The sequence below is a fragment of the Triticum urartu genome, chromosome 6A, assembly GCF_056163025.1.
Source record: "Triticum urartu cultivar PI428250 chromosome 6A, HENAU_Tu73, whole genome shotgun sequence".
NCBI classification, from domain to species: Eukaryota; Viridiplantae; Streptophyta; class Magnoliopsida; order Poales; family Poaceae; genus Triticum; species Triticum urartu.
Window position 1 is genome coordinate 274,745,441 of NC_141878.1, and position 21,771 is coordinate 274,767,211.

General features: G+C 45.0%; 1 long non-coding RNA gene across 1 annotated transcript; it reads right to left on the reverse strand.

Annotated features, from left to right (window-relative positions):
• Window positions 1-3,943: 3,943 nt before the first annotated feature.
• LOC125516302 (uncharacterized) lies at window positions 3,944-7,684 on the reverse strand. Its single transcript, XR_007287339.2, has 2 exons — window positions 4,436-7,684; window positions 3,944-4,325 (listed from the first exon to the last, which is right to left on the reverse strand). It is a non-coding gene; the product is annotated as an uncharacterized LOC125516302 (long non-coding RNA).
• Window positions 7,685-21,771: the final 14,087 nt, after the last annotated feature.

A 21,771-nucleotide genomic window follows, 5' to 3' on the forward strand; every position in this document is an offset into this window, starting at 1 on the left:
CCTCATTACCTTATCCTACACATAAGCTTAAATAGTCTTGATCTCGCGGGTTTTGAGATTGCTGAGTCCTCGTGACTCAAAAATACTACCAAAACAGTTGCAAGTGCCGATGATGCCAGTGCAGGTGATGCTACCAAACTCAAGTGGGAGTTCGATGAGGACCTTGGTCGTTACTATGTCTAGTTTCCTGATGATCAGTAGTGGAGCCCAGTTGGGATGATCGGGGATCCAGCATTTGGGGTTTATCTTCCTTCTCATTCGGATTTGACCGTAGCCGGTCTATGTGTGTATTTTGGATGATGTATGATTTACTGAAGTATTGTGTGACGTGGCGATTGTAAGCCTACCCTCTTTTTCCCTTTCTTGTTCATTACATGGGATTGTGTGAAGATGACCCTTCTTGCGATAAAACCACAATGCGGTTATGCCTCTAAGTTGTGCCTCGACACATGGGAGATATAACCGCATCGTGGGCGTTACAGACAAGAACACGGGAGACATGCCGGCTAGTTGGCACACCATGCCCTGCCGCCTCCCATGCCCTACTCATCCTTGGCAGAGTCCCCGACCTCTGCGGTGTCAGACGTTGGACGGGGACAAGTAGGATGCGTGGCTGACGGTGCTCCTGTCGTCGGACGCCATCGTGGCCACCGCTTATGCGGCCGCGTCCGCGTCCGGCTATGCCGCTATTGCGTCACGAGCGGTGACTTGAGCGAGGGCAGTGACCTCGAGCTTCATCCCCGAAGACAAAGCTCTCCCGCAGAGCGTTCACACTCGCAGTCATGGCGGATGTTTTGCCAGGTAGCAGGACGATGCGCTATGGTGTGGAGGTTAGCTGGGCGTTGCCGCTTTAAGTAGCGCATTCCAGTGAGGCCAAAGTGTCCTGGCGCATCATTAAATCGCCGGAGTTTGTTCCTCGGGCACCGAGCCTCTTAACGATGGCATACGAATGGACGGCACGAATGCAGCCAGCTAGCACCGGCTGGGAACGCACCGCGCGACGGCGTGAGGGATGAGGGTTTTTGGTGTGCCAGGGTAGTCAGCTGCAGGTTGTGGCAACATTGGAGATGCCCTTTGCTCACATGTGACCCCACATGTCATTGAAAAAGCAAGACAACTCGGCATGGTCTCAGGTCCTGGGGATGCAGTTGGCCGCGCTACACCACTCCGCGGATGCGTCGCGACGCGCGCACACTCGGCACCTCGTGCATCCTCGACGAGCCGGGTGTTTATCTGCTGGTCGTGCCACAACGCTAACACCAGCGTCGGCACACTGAAACCGACCGTGCCCAGCAACGATGAGCGTGTCGCTCACTGCGGTCTCCCTGTCCAAAGGTGGTGCTGGAGCTGCGCCACGTTGTTGGCCCCCACGACCTACATGAACGGTTGCCGGTGGCGAGGAGGTCGTGGGCCAGCTCCTCCATTGGACTAGTCTACGCCACGTCGTCCCGACAGGTGTGCCCAACATGTCGGTTTCCCTCTTTTCCCAGCCATATTCGAGCGTCAGTGCTCTGCGTTGCGCATTAGGCGCAGAACAGGTGGTTTTTGTGCCCTAGTTTAAATGTGGTACAGTACCAAGTTGTTACCCTAGCCCCAAGTGTGGTGGTTTTGGGTACGGTACCGCCCTTTTCCTTTTCAAGTAGTGAAGCGTAACACTTGATTAAGTAGCCGGATGGTGTGCTAAATGTAGGTGTCCGACTGTTTGAAAGAATAATTGAGGTGTTCCTGGTCCGTGCCCGCCTTTAGGTGTCCAACTTACCATGTTCCGGCAGTAGTAACTAGAGTATACTAGTCCCTGCGTACTCCCTCTGTTTTTATTTTCTCCGCATTTCAGCTTTGCTCAAAGTCAAACTTTGTAAACTTTGACAAAGTTCATTGATAGAAATAATAACGTATACAATAACAAATCAATACCATTAGATTCATTATTGAATATACTTTCACATCATATATATTTGCTATTGTAAATGTTCATATTTCTACTCTTACTAGCAAGATGCCTGTGCGTTGCATGTAACATCAAGATGCATTTGTATGACTAGTTTATCTTGTGAGAGAAAAGGATGAACGAGGGAAGGCCTTATTTGCAATTGTGGAGAGGTGTGTGGGTACCTTTTTGCAAAATTGCCATAGTTTCCTTCCTATCCGCCAGATATAAATCGGACGGCCTATATTGCAGGGTGGCAGGCACACCATCATCACCAACTCTATTTTTTATAAGAGTCCGTCCGATTTATATCTGATGGATAGGAAGGAAATATGGCAATTTTGCAAAAAGATACCCACACCCCTCTCCACATTTGCAAATAAGGCCTTCCCTCATTCATCCTTTTCTCCCACAAGATAAACTACTCATACAAGTGCATCTTGATGGTCCGTGCAACGCACAGGCATCTTGCTAGTGTACATAAAAAGCAGAGTTGGTGATGATGGTGTGCCTGCCATCCTGCGATATAGGACGTTGATCTATAAGGGATAGGAAGGAAACTATGACAATGTACCCGCACTCCTCTCCGCATTTGCTGATAAGGCCTTCCCTCGTTCATCCTTTTCTCCCACAAGATCTTGATGTTCCGTGCAAGGCACAGGCATCTTGCTAGTTTTCTATAAACTTGGTCAAATTTTATGAACTTTGACTTTAGTCAAACCTAATATACAGAGTAAATAAAAACGGAGGGAGTATCTTACTCCATGACCAAGATGGAAGGGAAAACAAGACAACTTATTGTTTCTTTGAGCCGTTCAAGTATAATCATGCGGCGTTGCTTATTTCTCATTCCTCTCCAACCCTCTTCTCCATAGATCATGCCGCCCTGCGGTCGAGTCCATCCTCCCGCATGCGTCATTTGAACATTCCGTCGAGTATCATTCGCATGTGGGCCTAGACCATGCTTGTATTTCCAATGTTGTAATTTGTCCGACATGCATACAAACAAATGGTTCGTTTAAAGTTTCACTTTGCCTCGACTACGTGTCGCTTCCCGTCTTAGTTTTGACATCCCATCCAGTTCATGCCCCGACACATCTTGACGAGATCGATTGATGTTGAGAGATCAATTGCGTATCGTGAAAGGAGATACATGTTTGGTCTATTTCTATGATAGAAATGACCCGCGGGGGGGGGGGGGGGGGTCTCTGGGGATCAGAGGGAGTATATTGTACGTTCATAAGAGAAACAAACATATTGTACCCACCCTTGTCCTCTTTCAATCGATCACCGGACCCCGAGATCAAATCGAGAGAAAACGAGTGGGTGCATGTGTGATACCTAAGGCGGGCTCAAAATTTTGAACCGGTGATCATAGCATACGCAAATCATATATAAAGGGTATTCAATATTCGTTTCGCTTTTAAACGTACAAATATACTCCCTCCGATCCTATCTAGTTTACATATAAGTTTTATGTGTAGTCAAAGTATCTCTACTTTGATCAAACTTATAGAAAAAAGTATCAACATTCAACAACGCCCAATCAATATTGATAGATTCGTACGTACCCCTAGATTTGTATTCAAACAAAGTGGTTTCCAATTTGTTTTCAACCACGTGAATGTGCTTGTTCTCGCGCATGCTCTTCCTACTAGGATTTCGCCATGTATAGCCAGTCCAATAGTAACTTTTTCAAGCTCCCTTTCCAATAGTACTAGTGGAGTACTGACAACATCTGTAATAGAGTATGCTATGCTCATAGTAATCCCTCATTCCATTTATATAGGGCCTAAGAGCAAGTCTAATAAGGCCTAGCCAGCAGGCTATAAGACTTGTCATGTCATTAAATCCTACTTGGAGAAGTGAGGAGAGAGGGGAGAGAGTGAAGTGGGCTCTCATATTCTACAGCCCGGCTATCTCTCCCTAATAATAAAGCACGGATTGAGTCTTTGGGTTCACCATCGCGGCTTTTTAAAAAAAAACCTTGACTTATTAGATAATCAACCCCCAGTCTTTACTCGCACACAAACTCCTCCACACAAATAATATTCATGCTTGACGTGTTTGTATACAACTCTGTAACAAATCCCTATATGGCACTATAAATCTAAATTAATCCCTTCGAATTCCAGCGATTCTAAAGGTTACAAATCGCCATGAACCAGCGAGATCGAGAGATGGCTCTGTAGCGACGGCTGAGAGGATAGACCACGAAACCGGAGCGGCGGCCGTGACGGCTCAGGTGATTGCGAGATGGAACGAATCGGCGGTTGCCCGACCGCAGCGACCCAAACAGATGCGAGAACGGATAGAGCGGCAGCTGCACGGACAATCTTCCGGCCAGTATGCGCGCCGTCACGCCTGCATCCATGATTTTGAGCCTGCCTCGCTGTTGCTAAAGTTGAGAGAAAGATAGAGAGATAAATAGATCAGACCGAGATTGATGTTGAGAGAAATAGAGACAAAGGCCAAGCAAGAGCGCTGGTGGATCGGCCAGGCCATCACCTTCAGCAGATGAGCCGTCAGGAGCCATGAGTCGAGGATCTCCATCTTCCACTGGACAGTGCCGATCGAGTTCATTAGCGAAGATTGAGGGCGCCGGCGGTGGATCAGGTAGTCTCCATCTTCCTCTCACTTTTCAGTCTTTCCCCCTATTGTAAGGATCTGGCGGCGACAGTGGTTGTGCGTGTGCGGCATGCAGCGGCTCTCTCGGGCCGGCAGGGATGCATTTGTGCACACGCGTGCTGGTCAGCAGCATGCGTGTCCAACATCGTGTCCGTGTATGCATGTGTCTCGGGGCATGGTCTGCGTGCTGGGTGTCGTGTGTGTGTGCAATGTGTCGGGCGTGGTGTGCGTGCGTGTCTAGTTCTCCGCCGCACTAGCCATGATCATGGGCATCAACAATGGCGTGCATCTTATTCCAAAAAACTAGAATGCATTATGAAGGGAGCAGCACTCCAGCATATCCCCGAGTTTGTTTTGGCTCCATAGTTGTGGTACGCATGAAATTAATCATGTGGTTGCATAGCAGACAAGGGACGTCAATCGTTGGGCTGTACTTCTGATCTGATTATTTTTTAGATAAAGAAGTAGACATAGATATTAGAAAAGGGAGTAACATGAAAGTTTTATGATCCGTAGCTCATCCTATAAAATAGCACCATATGCCCACGATACGCGTCGACTAGCCGCCCAACATCTTGCCATGTCTTGTCCGACCTCTACACCCTCCCCTCCCACTCCGCCCCGCGAGCCTTTGGTCTCCGGCAATGTGTCGTAATCCAGTTACTCGATCCGATCAATCCTATTTGCGTTGTGCGAAAATGAGCAGTATGATCATGGAGGTCACTTGTCATGTCCAGTTCATCTAGATTAGTTTTTATTTCAAGTTTTAGAACATTCCTATGTAGGGGCACAATGATAGGTGTCACGTGTGGTTACGAGCTCAGCATCGCCGGATTGGTCACGTTCGGATGTGTTGTGATCACTGTTGAGATTTAATTAATCCATGTGTTAATTAAGGATTACTCTCTCCTAACCATACCCGACGTACGAAAGGGTAAAGGCGGTACGCTCGGGAAGCAACGTTCCACTCGTGCCTGCTCCAATCGACGTGTTCATCAGAAACGTTCATTCAGGGACTATATATTGTTTCACATCAATCACCATGGCCATCCCCGGTGATGGTGAGATCGGGTGGTGTGTTGAAATTGATGAGTTGGACCTGCTGGTAGTCTTGACTCATGCTTATTGGACTAAAATTATGATTAAAATCTTTCCCCGTTGCAACTCATGGGCATGTTTGCTACTAACACATAGATTAAGAAAAATAGTATGCATGCAACTCTCTTTCAATCATATACCTTGCTCATGCAAATATTAAATGCTTAGAGCCAACCTAATAGCCATTCTAGGAGCCAACTTACATGGCACTTTTGCCTATGTGAAGGAGATAGATGTGAAAAAGTAAGGGAAGTGAGCTCTCATGCAAGAGCTTAGCTATATACGCATTCCTAGGTAAATACAATAAATATGAAGAAAGAGATAGAGAGGAGATGGGAAAAAGTACTAATACAATAGCCAACCTTATATATTATTTTTTGCGGGAAGTAGCCAACCTTATAGCTCACACTATTGTATGAGTGCATATAGATGATATGGCAGTTCCTTATAGCCATCGGCTGGCTATATTATTAAACATGCTCTAATGCATTTTTCAAAACCGCCTTTGACTATTGACAAGATTAATAGTACATGAGATGTATAATGTGAAAAATATATCATTGGAAGCTCCTTTCACATACGAAGTTAACCATATGCTTTGTGTAAGTTGCATGTCATATATTATTACTCTAACATTTGGTCAAAGTTAGCCTCATAAAATGCATTAGGCCTTGTAGATGGAAGGAGGGAGTAGTAGTGGAAGTGGGTCCTCTGAAGTAGGTATCCCTGCCTTACCCTCCCTTTCGGTCACTTACTGGCGGACCCCATGCTTGCTAGGTCCTGCATGTCAGTTACTCAATGGGTTCGGCCACGTCACGGGATCCTCCTCCGTAGTATACTCCCTCTGTTTTCATTTACTCCGCATAAAACAGAGGGAGTGGTAATATAAATGACGCGGGCAGGGGAGGGGGAGGGACGTCGGTTTGCTCTCAACTACTGTCCCACAAGCGAGCGAAAACGCAAGATGAAGCACGTTCCATTCGATGAACGACGTGGAGGGTCCAGCGTGCTGGGGTGCAACGCAAACGCGACAAGAGCGATGTACAGTCAAAACCAATTGATCGGTCGTCACAGGAACAACTATTCACACCAGAACCATCGTTGCTCGGCCTACGCCAGCCACTACCCCAAAACCACACCTCCTCTCTAGCCCATTACCCCACCTTTCGATCCCCTAGCCCGCATCAAGCGTCCCCTAGTTCACTGGAAAGCCATGGTGCGCCACAAGATCACATACTACAAGATGCTGACACCGGGGCGCCGCGCAGAAATCGCGACAGCGATCGGCGCCACAGACCTCCGTTCCCAAGCTCACTTTGCGGCGGGCCAATCCCCGAGTTCTCTGGAGCCAAGCTACGAGGAGGAGGAAGCCGATCCAATGTTCATGGCGGAGGTCGCGGCGCAGAAGGCCCCCGATGGGTATGAGACGATGGACGTCGACTTCGTGCTGGCATCTGGGTTCCCCATGGTGCAGGCGGACCAGCAGTTCAACCTGGCGATACTAAAGGAGGACCGGGAGGCATAGGCTCAACTCGATGCAGAGCGCGCGCATGCCGCTGCCTTCGAGGCTCTCCTGCAGGCAGAACCGGGTGTCATGGATGTGAACCGGGCGACGGAGGCTCAACTCGACGCAGAGCACGCGGATGCCGCTACCATCGAGGCCCTTCCTACAGGCGGAACCGGACGTCCTAGACTTCAACCGGGCGGCGGAGGCTCAACTCGATGCGGAGCGCACGGATGCCGCTCCCATCGAGGCCCTCCTGCAGGCGGAACCAGATGTCTTGGACTTGAACCGGGCGGCGGAGGCTCAACCCGACGCGGAGCATGCGTATGCCACTGCCATTGAGGCCCTCCTGCAGGCGGAACCGGACATCCTCGACTTGAACCTGGCGGTGCTCTCGTCCATGCAAAGCGCCCGCACGCTCTGTGTGAATGAGTAGCTGGAGGCCGAGGACAACCACGGTGCGGAGACACATGTCGGCAGCTAAAGCTAGTTCGTGCCAGCAGCCAAAGACAAGGAGGTCGTCTCGTTCCGCGAGCAGTGATAGTTTTTCTTTATGTTGTTGTTTTTAGGGATCTTTTGCTGTGTAAAAACATATATTGTTATGCAAGTCGCCTGACTTTCATCATTTGGTTCAGTCTACCATTTCAGGCGGTTGGATGAATATCCTACGTCTCCTAACCCTTCTTCCTCACCTCTTCTTCCGCAACAGTCCACCACACGGGTCGTACGGATCCACCCCAACATGCGGTTGGATAAACATAATGTATGAACGAAAAATATCTATTAGCGGTAGCACGTGTTAGTGAGGGTGTGTTCCCTTGGTTGGGTTTGCGGCGTGCAGGAGCGACTGTGTGAGGGTGCGGTGTGACCGCGGCATGCAGGAGCGACCGTGTGAGAGTGCGGTGCGACCGCGACAGTCATGCGCAAGTGTACCTCCTTTTCATTTTGAAAACTTTAGGAAAGCTTGGCAAAAATGTGTGTCGGATTATGGCAATGCAAGACCTAGACCCAAACAGGATAAGTACGTACGTACTAGGAGTACTAGTGTTAAAAAAGAAAGGCGGGGTTTTCCTTCGCGGTATTAATCGATACAAATCCTCGTTCGATGTGTCAATTAATGCGTATTTTTTTCTCCAAAGCCCAAAGAGCTAACCATCTCACTCCGCATCGCTTGATTAATGCAGCGCCATGCAAACAAACCTTCTCACTTCCGCATGCATGCAAGGGTATATTAATGTCCTTGGTTGCTAGTACAAGGCAAACCCCATCAATTTTGCCTCGATTAGTGTTAGTGGCCTTTTGCAAATTGTAATTTTGATATACTGGCCTTGTGTACAAAAATGGAGGTACTAACTATTTGACTTCCTTCCCCATTGCGTTGACGTGGATGATATCTCGAACGTTGTGGTTTGGCGAAGTGCGTTCGACGGAGAACACCATTGAGGGAGACCAAGGTAAGTCGTTCGCAAGGGTCGCCTGCAAGCCTAGACAACTGCCTTATTTGCATCCAGGAAGTCCGTTGAACCAAAGGACGCGTAAATGTACTAGTACTACTAGTACACAATAGCGTTGTCTGTCCAGCTTAGTGCGGTGAGGTGGTTTCTCGAAGAAGATGATGGAGAAGCAGAGTCAACGAAGAGTGAAATGATGGTTGCTTCATCTGTGCTTTGTGATTTGAAACCTCATTGCTTTGTGATTTGTGATAGAAGGGATAGGGGAGTAGACTCTATGCTCTATACTGTACATGCGTCCAAGCACGGGAGAAAGAGGAGAGACGTTGCATTTTTCTATTCCTTTAGTCAATCAATCAGGGAGCTTCAGTTCCATCTTTTTGGCTTTGGCAACACCGTCCACAATGGTTCCCATCAATGGCAAAAGCTATTTTCACATTTGGCTACACATTGTGGATGCCCTTAACCGTACCACTTGGTCTTGCTCATGTGTGCTATCTATACAAATCTCAATTATATTGATCTAAAAAATTATAGAATCAAGATTAGTAAAAAGGAGGTGATTTTGCTGCGCGGATGGCGGGGGAGGTTTCATATTTTTAGAGGACGTTGGCCTGGCGGTTTGCTAACATGCGATCCCATGTGTCAGTGCTTTACCAAGTCGGTCTGCATCCCACATGAGGCAGAACAACGGTAGAAGCAACATGTGGTTAACTTGAAGAAGATGAGGGAGAAGCGGATTCAGCAACGAGTGAAATGATGGTTGCTTCGTCCCTCCAACTTCTTTTTCTTACTAGCATTATTATTACTTCGTCCCTCCAACTTAACTGCGGGAAAGGTGCAACTTTGTGATTTGACGCCTCATTGCTCATTACTACACCGGCGCCATGACTGGGGTGCTTCACCCCTGCTGCTCTGCATTGTATTTGGGTATGGCACGTGGACCCAGTAGCTTGATGTCCCACATGTCGGTGAAAGGGACTAGAACATTTATGAAAGAGAGCGCTCCACTCTTACGAGGGAGGAGTACACGACACGGCGGTCCAGTGAACTGTCACTTGTACTGTATAGTACTATAGTTTTGTTGTTTCGCGCGATCCATCGGTACAAACCCGATTAAACAGGAAAGGGCGGGATTTTTCCCGCGCGGTAGATGATACTGGCCATACATTTCAAAGGCAATTTTAATGTATGCAAACTGAATAATTAAGTAACAATATGATATCTAGTAAAACTAAAAACACATATGATTTATTATGTTAGAGTGTAGTAGTAATGTTGTATTGCATAGTTGTTAGATGTCACATGCAAGAACGTGTAGAGATGTAGTTTCGGAGGGCCTACAGAGAGAAAGCATAATATGGTCATCGAACTTCAGAATACGCTCATTACGGTCACTATATACGTTTTGCGGTGATTATACGGTCACTTGCTCACTGTTCAGCATCGGATTGCACTCAGTTGACTAGATAAATAGTTTGCGTGGCACCATGTTGACTAGTTAAATTGACCACATTCCTTGTAGGTCCCACCTGTCAGTTCACATAGGAAAAAGGTCAGATAAACACAAATTTATGCAGACGCGACAAGATTACAACTCGTGCGCGGGAATCACCTGTTGTGTATGTGTCTGTCAGGGCCTGATGTGTGCGCATGCACATGTAGGTTGTGCACTTGAGCGTGAGAGTGTGTGTTGGTCGTGTGGTGTGTGCATGCATGTGTGCGTGTGTGCATGTGAGTGTTGCGTGCGTGCGTGGCTGCATGTGTTCATGTGAGTGTTGCGTGCATGCAGTTCTTGTGCATGCGTGCGTGTGTGTATAATCACCACACCAGCTCATGTGTGTTAAAACAAATGGCTCAGCATACCAATATAAGGCCACCTTGTCCGTTGTGCCCGTGGTCATGACTTTGGACCATCGTCCAATATTTTTTTGTCGTTTGTTTCCATTCTTACTAGAAAGATGCCCGTGCGTTGCACCTAACATCAAGATGCATTTGTATGACTAGTTTATCTTGTGAGATAAAAGGATGAACGAGGGAAGGCCTTATTTGCAAATGTGGAGAGGTGTGTGGGTACCTTTTTGCAAAATTGCCATAGTTTGCTTCCTATCTATCAGATATAAATCGGACGGCCTATATTGCAGGATGGCAGGCACACCATCATCACCAACTTTGTTTTTTATAAGAGTGTAGATGTAGAGTAGATACAAGCCGGCAGATGGGCCCAATGGTAGTGAGATAATGTGATGCAACACTAGAGGTGCCACGTGGAGCGTTTAACTAGCCAGCTAGTCGTGTCTTGAGCAAATACAGAGCTGTACAGTGAGCCCATGACTGTATAATGACCACAAAACGTAAATGGTGACCGTAATGAGTGGATTCTGAAGTCCAATGTACGTATCATGGTTTCGCTTCAAATACAATAATCGTCATTGTATATATCGAGAGAGAAAGATGAAACATGCGTGAATGTGTTGGGGGCTTACTTTTAGAGGACTTGGAGATAGTTTGTGTGCGTACATGAAAGGGGCGTAGATGGGGTGTATGCGACGGAGAGAGAGATGCTCTTCATTTCTCTTTATTATGACTAACTTTATATATAGTATAAAAATATAAAAAATCACAGTGCGGAATAAATATCATTGTGGGCACCATGCAATGCAAATTAACGTTCATACTCCTACATATAACTTTGTAATGTTGTATATATTTAGAAATTCTAAAAAAATTGGACACACTTTATTCAAAAGAAATGTTGTATGCGAAATAAACGTGAAGAGAGGGCTTTTTAGATCAATGGGGTACGTGATGTAACATGTGTGTATGTGTAGTTGATGTGTTTGGTAGGGCCTAGAGAGGTATGTGTGTGTATTACGTATTCGAGAGAGGCATGGATAGAGGGACCGGCAGGGGGAGGGGCATGGGAGAGATAGCACGAGAAATGAGAGAGGTCTAGAGAGAGAGACGAATATGATGTCACGGCAAGAGATTCCCTTGAGTGTGTATATGCAAGGGGGGAGGGGATGGAGGTACGAGGAGATTTTTTTGTGTGGTGTCCGTGTTGGTATGTGTGGGTGTGAGAAGATAACGAGACCTGGGGGAAGAGGGTGTGTCACCACATGAGGTCCGGTGGGTCGAGGTGAGGCCCTTGGTTCGGTTCCATCCTGCGCCACATTGGTCGTCTCGTGACGCATTTAGGAAGACCCATGGATGGCTAGTCGTACAAGAAAAAGATAGCAGAATTGTGAAGGACTCTGTGTCCACTGACAAAGCCAGGCCTTCCCACCCACCCAGGTTCAAGGCATGGTACTTGCAATTTGGGTTTGTTGCACCAATTATACCGTGGGGGGTTCCTTTACAGTTTTTTGTTAAAAAAACTAACAAAGCCGGCTAGATTTGTAACCCTAGGTTCTCAGACTAAGGTAACCCCTTATCGCTGATATTACTATTCATCCAACCTAACTTTAAGGGGCATCCTATAGAATGCTCTACTAGAATCATACTCGTCGATTAGGAAGAGAGGTGTGAGACAATGCGTGAGAGACAGGCCTAAAGATAATGTGCGTACAGGAGACACGTAAGTAGGTCTATGTATATAGAAAGGGTCGATGGGGATTGTGCGTGTGTATGCTTGTGAGAGGAAGAGTGCTTATGATAAAGGTTAGTGAAAATAGTCGTAAATGGTTACGAGAGGGAGGGAGGGTTATATCGAGAGCATGTCTACGAGAAAGACACCTCGGGAGAGAGTGTGTGAGCATGTGTGAGAAACCACCGATGGAGAGTGAAACTACATATAAAAGACTGATGTACACATTGATTAAAGATATAAATTGTATCCAAATATTAGGATGGGATCATGATATTTGCAATACGTGTAAGGAACGGTCATTGATCCATCAGACATCTAGATTATATCGAATTTGTGCATGTCTATGTTATTATTCGACATAATTGATCCACATAGTTAGTATTTTGAACTCCAGACAATGCATCGCTTTAGCAATCGAATATAAACATGAGTATAGTTCATGTTGTGTGTGTAAAGCACATTATACATACGAAAGATACACAATGAACATTATAAATAGCTAGCTATGAACTAGCATACATTTGAATTCAACTTATGGTGGTTTAAAAAAATCAAATTCAACATGAAGTCCATTCAATTATTTGAAATCGATATATGGCATTTGTAAATCTTACCTAAATTATGGGGCACCAATCCTTGCTCTGATTTTGTACATAATAGCATATATAGTCATGTACAAAATAGATTCAAATTTAGCTCCTCCATTCCAAAATAATTGTAGTTATAGGATTTTCAAGTGTCAAAATTTCAAAAAGAAGCGGATAATTGATACATCTCCAATGTGTCTAATTTTTTTATTGTTCCATGCTATTATATTATCTGTTTTGGATGTTTAATGGGCTTTAATATACCTTTTTATATTATTTTTGGGACTAACCTACTAACCAAAGGCCTAGTGCAAATTGCTGTTTTTTTTGCCTATTTCAGTGTTTCGTAGAAAAGGAATATCTAACGGAATCCAAACGGAATGAAACCTTCGAGAGAGTTATTTTTGGAACAAACGTGATCCAGGAGACTTGGAGTGCACGTCAAGAAAGAAGCGAGGAGGCCACGAGGCAGGAGGGCGCGCCCCCACCTTCGTGGGCCCCTCGCAGCTCCACCGACCTACTTCTTCCTCCTATATATACCCATATACCCTGAAAACATCTAGAGCACCACGAAACCCTATTTCCACCGCCGCAACCTTCTGTACCCGTGAGATCCCATCTTGGGGCCTTTTCCGGTGCTCCACCGGAGGGGGAATCGATCACGGAGGGCTTCTACATCAACACCATAGCCTCTCCGATGATGTGTGAGTAGTTTACCACAGGCCTTCGGGTCCATAGTTATTAGCTGGATGGCTTCTTCTCTCTCTTTGGATCTCAATACAAAGTTCTCCTCGATTCTCTTGGAGATATATTTGATGTAATTTTTTTGCGGTGTGTTTGTGGAGATCCGATGAATTGTGGGTTTATGATCAAGTTTATCTATGAACAATATTTGATTCTTCTCTGAATTCTTTTATGCATGATTTAATATCTTTGCAAGTATCTTCGAATTATCAGTTTGGCCTACTAGATTGATCTTTCTTGCAATGGGATAAGTGCTTAGCTTTGGGTTCAATCTTGCGGTGTCCTTTCCCAGTGACAGCAGGGGCAGCAAGGCATGTATTGTATTGTTGCCATCGAGGATAAAAAGATGGGGTTTATGTCATATTGCTTGAGTTTAACCCTCTACATCATGTCATCTTGCTTAATGCGTTACTCTGTTCTTATGAACTTAATACTCTAGATGCATGCTGGATAGCGGTCAATCTGTGGAGTAATAGTAGTAGATGCAGAATCGTTTCGGTCTACTTGTGGCGGATGTGATGCCTATATACATGATCATGCCTAGATATTCTCATAACTATGCGCTTTTCTATCAATTGCATGATTGTTTTGAGATATGAAGATGATGATATTAGAGTCATGCTAGTTGATTAGTTGTGAATTTGAGAAATACATGTTCTAAAGTTTGTGATTCTCGTAGCATGCACGTATGGTGAACCGTTATGTGATGAAGTCGGGGCATGATTTATGTATTTATTGTCTTCCTTATGAGTGGCGGTCGAGGACGAGCGATGGTTTTTTCCTACCAATCTATCCCCCTAGGAGCATGCGCGTAGTACTTTGTTTCGATAACTAATAAATTTTTGCAATAAGTATGTGAGTTCTTTATGACTAATGTTGACTCCATGGATTATACGCACTCTCACCCTTCCACCATTGCTAGCCTCTCTAATACCGCGCACCTTTCGTGGTATCATACACCCACCATACACCTTCCTCAAAACAGCCACCATACCTACCTATTATGGCATTTCCATAGTCATTCTGAGATATATTGCCATGCAACTTACCACCGTTCCGTTTGTTATGACATGTTACATCGTTGTCATATTGCTTTGCATGATCATGTAGTTGACATCGTATTTGTGGCAAAGCCACCTTGATAATTCTTTCATACATGTCACTCTTGATTCATTGCATATCCCGGTACACCGCCGGAGGCATTCATATAGAGTCATATTTTGTTCTAGTATCGAGTTGTAAGTAAATAAAAGTGTGATGATTATCATTATTAGAGCATTGTCCCAAGTGAGGAAAGGATGATGGAGACTATGATTCCCCCACAAGTCGGGATGAGACTCCGGACGAAAAAAAGATTAAAAAAAGAGGCCGTAAAAAAAAGAGAAGGCCCAAATAAAAAAATGTGAGAGAAAAAGAGAGAAGGGACAATGTTACTATCCTTTTACCACACTTGTTCTTCATAGTAGCACCATGATCTTCATGATAGGGAGTCTCCTATGTTGTCACTTTCATATACTAGTGGGAATTTTACATTATAGAACTTGGCTTGTATATTCCAATGATGGGCTTCCTCAAAATGCCCTAGGTCTTCGTGAGCAAGCGAGTTGGATGCACACCCACTTAGTTTCTTTTTGAGCTTTCATACACTTATAGCTCTAGTGCATCCATTGCATGGCAATCCATACTCACTCACATTGATATCTATTGATGGGTATCTCCATAGCCTGTTGATACACCTAGTTGATGTGAGACTATCTTCTTCCCTTTTTTGTCTTCTCCACAACCACCATTCTATTCCACCAATAGTGCTATGTCCATGGCTCACGCTCATATATTGCGTGAAGATTGAAAAAGTTTGAAAACATCAAAAGTATGAAACAATTGCTTGGCTTGTAATCGGGGTTGTGCATGACTTAAATACTTTGTGTGATGAAGATGGAGCATAGCCAGACTATATGATTTCGTAGGGATAACTTTCTTTGGCCATGTTATTTTGAGAAGACATGATTGCTTTGTTAGTATGCTTGAAGCATTATTATTTTTATTTCAATATTAAACTTTTATCTTGAATCTTTCGGATCTGAACATTCATGCCACAATAAAGAAAATTACATTGAGAATTATGCTAGGTAGCATTCCACATCAAAAATTCCGTTTTTATCATTTACCTACTCGAGGACGAGCAGGAATTAAGCTTGGGGATGGTTGATACGTCTCTAACGTATCTATAATTTTTGATTGTTCCATGCTATTATATTATCTGTTTTGGATGTTTAATGGGCTTTAATATACATTTTATATTATTTTTGGGACTAACCTACTAACCAAAGGCCTAGTGCAAATTGCTGTTTTTTTTCCTATTTCAGTGTTTCGTAGAAAAGGAATATCTAATGGAATCCAAACGGAATGAAACCTTCGGGAGAGTTATTTTTGGAACAAACATGATCCAGGAGACTTGGAGTGGACATCAAGAAAGAAGCGATGAGGCCACGACGCAGGAGGGCGCGCCCAGGGGGCCCAGGCACCCCCCACCCTCGTGGGCCCCTCGCAGCTCCACTGACCTACTTCTTCCTCCTATATATACCCATATACCCTGAAAACATCCAGAGCACCATGAAACCCTATTTCCGCCGCCGCAACCTTCTCCACCCATGAGATCACATCTTGGGGCCTTTTCCGGCGCTCCGCCGGAGGGGGAATCGATCACGGAGGGCTTCTACATCAACACCATAGCCTCTTCGATGATGTGTGAGTAGTTTACCATAGACCGTCGGGTCCATAGTTATTAGCAAGATGGCTTCTTCTCTCTCTTTGAATATCAATACAAAGTTCTCCTTGATTCTCTTGGAGATCTATTCGATGTAATTCTTTTTGCGCTGTGTTTGTGGAGATTTGATGAATTGTGGGTTTATGATCAAGCTTATCTATGAACAATATTTGATTCTTCTCTGAATTCTTTTATGCATGATTTGTTATCTTTGCAAGTATCTTTGAATTATCAGTTTGGTTTGGCCTACTAGATTGATCTTTCTTGCAATGGGAGAAGTGCTTAGCTTTGGGTTCAACCTTGCGGTGTCCTTTCCCAGTGACAGCAGGGGCAGCAAGGCACGTATGTATTGTTGCCATCGAGGATAAAAATATGGGGTTTATGTCATATTGCTTGATTTTATCCATCTACATCATGTCATCTTGCCTAATGCGTTACTCTATTCTTATGAACTTAATACTCTAGATGCATGCTGGATAGCGGTCAATCTGGGGAGTAATAGTAGTAGATGCAGAATCGTTTCGGTCTACTTGTCGCGGACGTGATGCCTATATACATGATCATTCCTAGATATTCTCATAACTATGCACTTTTCTATCAATTTCTCGACAGTAATTTGTTCACCCACCGTAGAATTTGCTATATTGAGAGAAACCACTAGTGAAACCTATGGCCCCTGGGTCTATCTTCCATCATATTATTTTCCTATCAACTTGCTATTTCTATCGTTGTTTATTTTGCAATATTTATTTTCCAATCTATATAACAAAAAAACCAAAAATATTTATCTTATTATCTCTATCAGATCTCACTTTCGTAAGTGACCGTGAAGGGATTGACAACCCCTTTATCGCATTGATGTGTGGTTCTTGTTTGTTTGTGGAGGTATGATGGACTTGCGTATAATCTCCTACTGGATTGATACCTTGGTTCTCAAAAACTGAGGGAAATACTTACGCTACGTTGCTGCATCACCCTTTCCTCTTTAAGGGAAAACCAACGCATGCTCAAGAGGTAGCAATAATTTAATGAGGTTTTCAAACAGACAAGGTCAAATTTATTGTTGTCTATTTAGGTGAATCCTCAGTGTTCAAGAGTACTCCAAACGTCAATGCTTCTATTTCAAAATTTCGAACGAAGCCCCAAAAGAGCCTCTACTCGCCCGAAACCACGTGACACCAATGTTTGGTAGTAGAAGGAAATTACTTTTCTAACTTCGACCCGTGAAACCTACCGGCCCGATGTCCAAAGGTCTAAACCCTGGTAGGTTTGTAGCTTCATCTATACGCCACGCAACGGCCTCCAAAAAACATTCATACACAATGGCCACCTAAGCACACATGTGTGCGACTGACATCACTCCCGCCCACTATTTGGGACGACTGGGATTACCATCCTACCCCCGACTGGCAGTAGGTCCGAAATTTAAGAGGGGGCAAAGTTTGTACTTTCCCCAAGTTTCAAACAAGCGCGTCCCATCTGTTCAAAAAAGCCAAAGACAAGCATGTCCCGTCTGATTCCCCATTAGTACTCCATGGGCGCCAAAACTACCTATCCACCAGCCGCGAAACCCCGGCATCCTCCGTCCGCCACCCCATCCCACCCATCAACTGTCGCCCTCCTCCATCACGCCCGAGCCGATACCCCAACGTCATCGTCCACCGCAACGCCCTCCAAGGCTAGTGGTTGAAGCCGAGGCCGAGCCGTCCGTACCCGAGCCAGTTCAACCACACTGTCCTGTGCCTCACTGCTACCGCTCCAACTTCGCCACCGTCCACCGCACCGGAGCTGTTCCTGATACGCCGTCCTTCGCCGCCTCGAATCTGCTTCCCCTCCGCTGACATACGGCCATGGCAACACAGTCAACAATTTGGCCATGGGTTCATCCAGGCCTGCACCCTCCTCCAAAACATCGGTTTCCCCGGCAAAAAGAAGAAGATCGGCGCGACAAATGGAGGCGACCACATTGCCAACCAAAAACGGTACTCCTCTTCCCTTATTCATGCAAATCTTACGTGTCTGCTTGCGCGGTATTCATCCCACAGAAGACACTAGTTGACCGCTTCTTCTTGATACTAGATGTTCCTTGTAACTCACGGTGCACAAGGTTTCTCCTCATATACTATTTCACCTTAGCTAGAGGTTCGCCCCCTGGATTTCAATTCCTGGTCAGTTGATTCCCAATTAACGGAAGCATTCCCCGGCGTAACAGGTGCTAGTCCGCCTATTACGTTGGGGAAGCAGCGCCTCGGTGTTTATCTTAGGGGTGTGTGGGGCCTAGAGCTACCGTTGCCCGATCAAGAGGACGGCCGGGATAAAGGGATGGCCTGGGGGTGCTTCCAAGCACGGCGATGGTGTGAGGTCGAGGGGAGGGCGGGGCGGTGGAGGCAGGGGTCTGGGCCGGTGGTCGTTGGCGGTTCGAGAAAGATTGTCAATAGTGACTGGCGGGAGGTACAAGAAGGTCATCTGCCTGTTCCTTATAGATCGGACGGTTCATAAAAAAAATTGACTGGCCTATTTGTTTTCAGTCAACTGTTATCTTGATAGTACCACATGTGGTGGTGTGCTGGAGGAGTACCTGCATTTCTTGTGCTCATATATTACAAAATCATACGGAGTAGAATCTAACTTTGTTTGCCATGCAATGTTGTGGAGCTATCATATGTCTCATGTCATTTATTTTTCAGCCACCTGCTATCTGCTACTTTTACAATGCACTAGTTCTGCACACACTTCACCCATACTCTCACTATTGTGTTTTTATGCAAGGGTATTTCAGACTCTGCCTTCACAAAAGTAGAAAAGAAAAGAGAGAAGTCGCTCCAGCTTTGTACGCGGGTAGGCCAGACACGTTTCAGCACTTTAAAGGGTGTAGTGTCAGCAAATGGAGATGGTAAACGTATCTCTAGAGTTGACAATCTCGCTCCCAATGAACCACCATCCCAGGTGCCTGCTTTAACTTTGCGGTGTCATATGTGGTTGCATGTTGCATATGGTGTCTAGCTTGTATTCGAAAGGCCGAAGTCGGTCTTTATTCAGATAAGGAAAGATATTTTTTACATGAACCACCATCCCGGGAGCACCAGAAGTCAAATTGCTAGTTAGGGCACTGGCCGAGCCAGTGACAAGCACAACACAGACATGCATCACCTGGAAGCCAACTAAAAAGCCACGATGGTGGCGAAGCATCCCGCCTCCCACCAGGCTCTCAGGTCCTAGATTATCATGCTTACCACTCCAGCCGGATGTCTAGCTTGTATTGCCTCCAATTTGGTTAAATTGCATCTGCTTAGCTTACACACTATACATTTGAATATGACATGCCTTCCCGTTTTTGGTACATACTAGTACATCTGTCTATTAACCATGTTCTTACATCAAACTAATGTTCTTGTGTATCCCTCATCGATCACTTATGATGAGGCAGTCAGGCTAGTGGACTACTATGAGAAAAGATCCTCATTAAAAGATTGCAGCGTCAGCCTCCCCACATGATTCTCAAGAAACAGCATGGCTATATGAAGATAGTGAACGTAGCTCTATAGTTGATTACTGCATTTCCCCTACACTAGCATTGCAGGTGCTTGCTCTAACTTGGCAGCGTGATATGTGGTTGCATGTTGCATATGGTGTCTAGATTGTAATTCTTCCAATCCGGTTAAATTGCATGTCCTATTCTACTTAGTTTATACATTATACCTGTTAATGTAACATGCCTTCCGATTTTTAGTACATAATACATCTGTCTATTAAGCATGTCCTTACATAAAACTATTGTTTTTTGTATCTCGCATCAATCAATATGACGAGACACCTTTAGTATATGCAGTGTGATATTAGTTGCATCTTTCATATGATTTATAGCATGCGCTGCTTCTAATTTATTGAAATGCCATTTATGATGGGACGCTTTTAACTTGGCAGAGTCATATTGGTTGCATCTTTCATGTGGTGTCTAGCTTGCATTGTTTCTTATTTGTTGAAATGGTTTCTGCTTAGTTTACACAAACAGTTGTGAATATGCCATGCCTTCCTGTTTTTCGTATTATTCCATCCTGGTATCATGTGTTTTCCTTACGTCAAAGTAGTGATTGTCAGTATCATGCACGAATGAGTTCTAAAGAGTGAATTTTATTGCTTTTTATTGTCGGTTTTACTTGACAATTCAAAATCAATAAAGCGGAAGAAAGTTAGCAAGGCAGCGGATAAAGGTGCTCCTTCGAAACTGAGGGCCTCTACAGATTCTACTCCTCCATCCCCCCCAAGATGATTTCCAAGAAAACACATGCATAGACACTCAACGTATATGTGTTGATGATGAGCACGTCTCCCCTAGTGCACCATCACAGGTGCTCCCTCTAACTTGGCACTGTTATATGCGGTTGCATGTTATGTATGATGCCTAGCTTGTATTGCTTCTAATTTAGTTGAATTCCATCTACTTACTTTACACATTATACTTGTGAATAAGACATGTGTTCCTGTTTCTAGAACATACAATATCTGTCTATCACACCATGTTCTTACATCAAAGTACTATCACTACTAGGGAAAACGCTAGCAGCAGGGCGGGTTTTAGGTGTATCAGTAGCGCGGGGACCGGCGCTACAGCTAACACGTAGCAGTAGCGCGTGCTCACCAGCGCTACTGCTACACAAGTGTAGTATCAGCGCGCTTAATGGAAGCTCTCTACTGCTAATAGCTATAGCGCGCTTCTCCTGTGCGCGCTATTGCTACTACCGCACTGCTGCTAACTTTTCTCCACTCGCTAATGCTAATTTTAGTAGTTTTTTGTTTTTTCGGCATATTTGTTTTGTATTTGAACAGGCTTTATAGAAGAATCTTTAGCACATACAAATGTCATCATGATACACATACAAATGCCTGCGAGACCACAAATGTAATCATAGCATATACATACAAATAGTCTCATCATAATCATCATCCAACACAAAGTGGTATCTTGTCATCATCTCGAAAATAGCGATACATGCAAGTCTCGAATACTTGCAACTACAACGTCATCCATCTAAACAAAGGTATACGTGAGAAGAGCTATCACTATGAGTGAGAGCGGAACTATGCAGTACATGAGGTGGCGGTTACGAGTCCTCTCTTGCGCTAGCGTGAACCTCAAGTAACTAGCTTGTCCTTCTTGTCTGCTTTTGAAGCCTTTATGGCTGGCGCCCGAGAACCCATTCACTTGCGCCTGACACTCATGCCACTCGTTGCACACCCCCGGAACCTTCCCTTTGTACACGACATAGCACTTCCATCTCGCCATCAAGAAACTAGGTACCTCTTAGAGATGCATGTTCATGAAGAGGATGTACAATCATATATATGCAACAAAATATACTAGCGCAACACCGAAAAAGAAAGGGTTAGAAACTAGATGCAATATACAGTATGCAAATTAATTAACTAGAGGTACGCAGGTCATCGTACCCAAACTAACAAAGTAGCGTTACGCAAG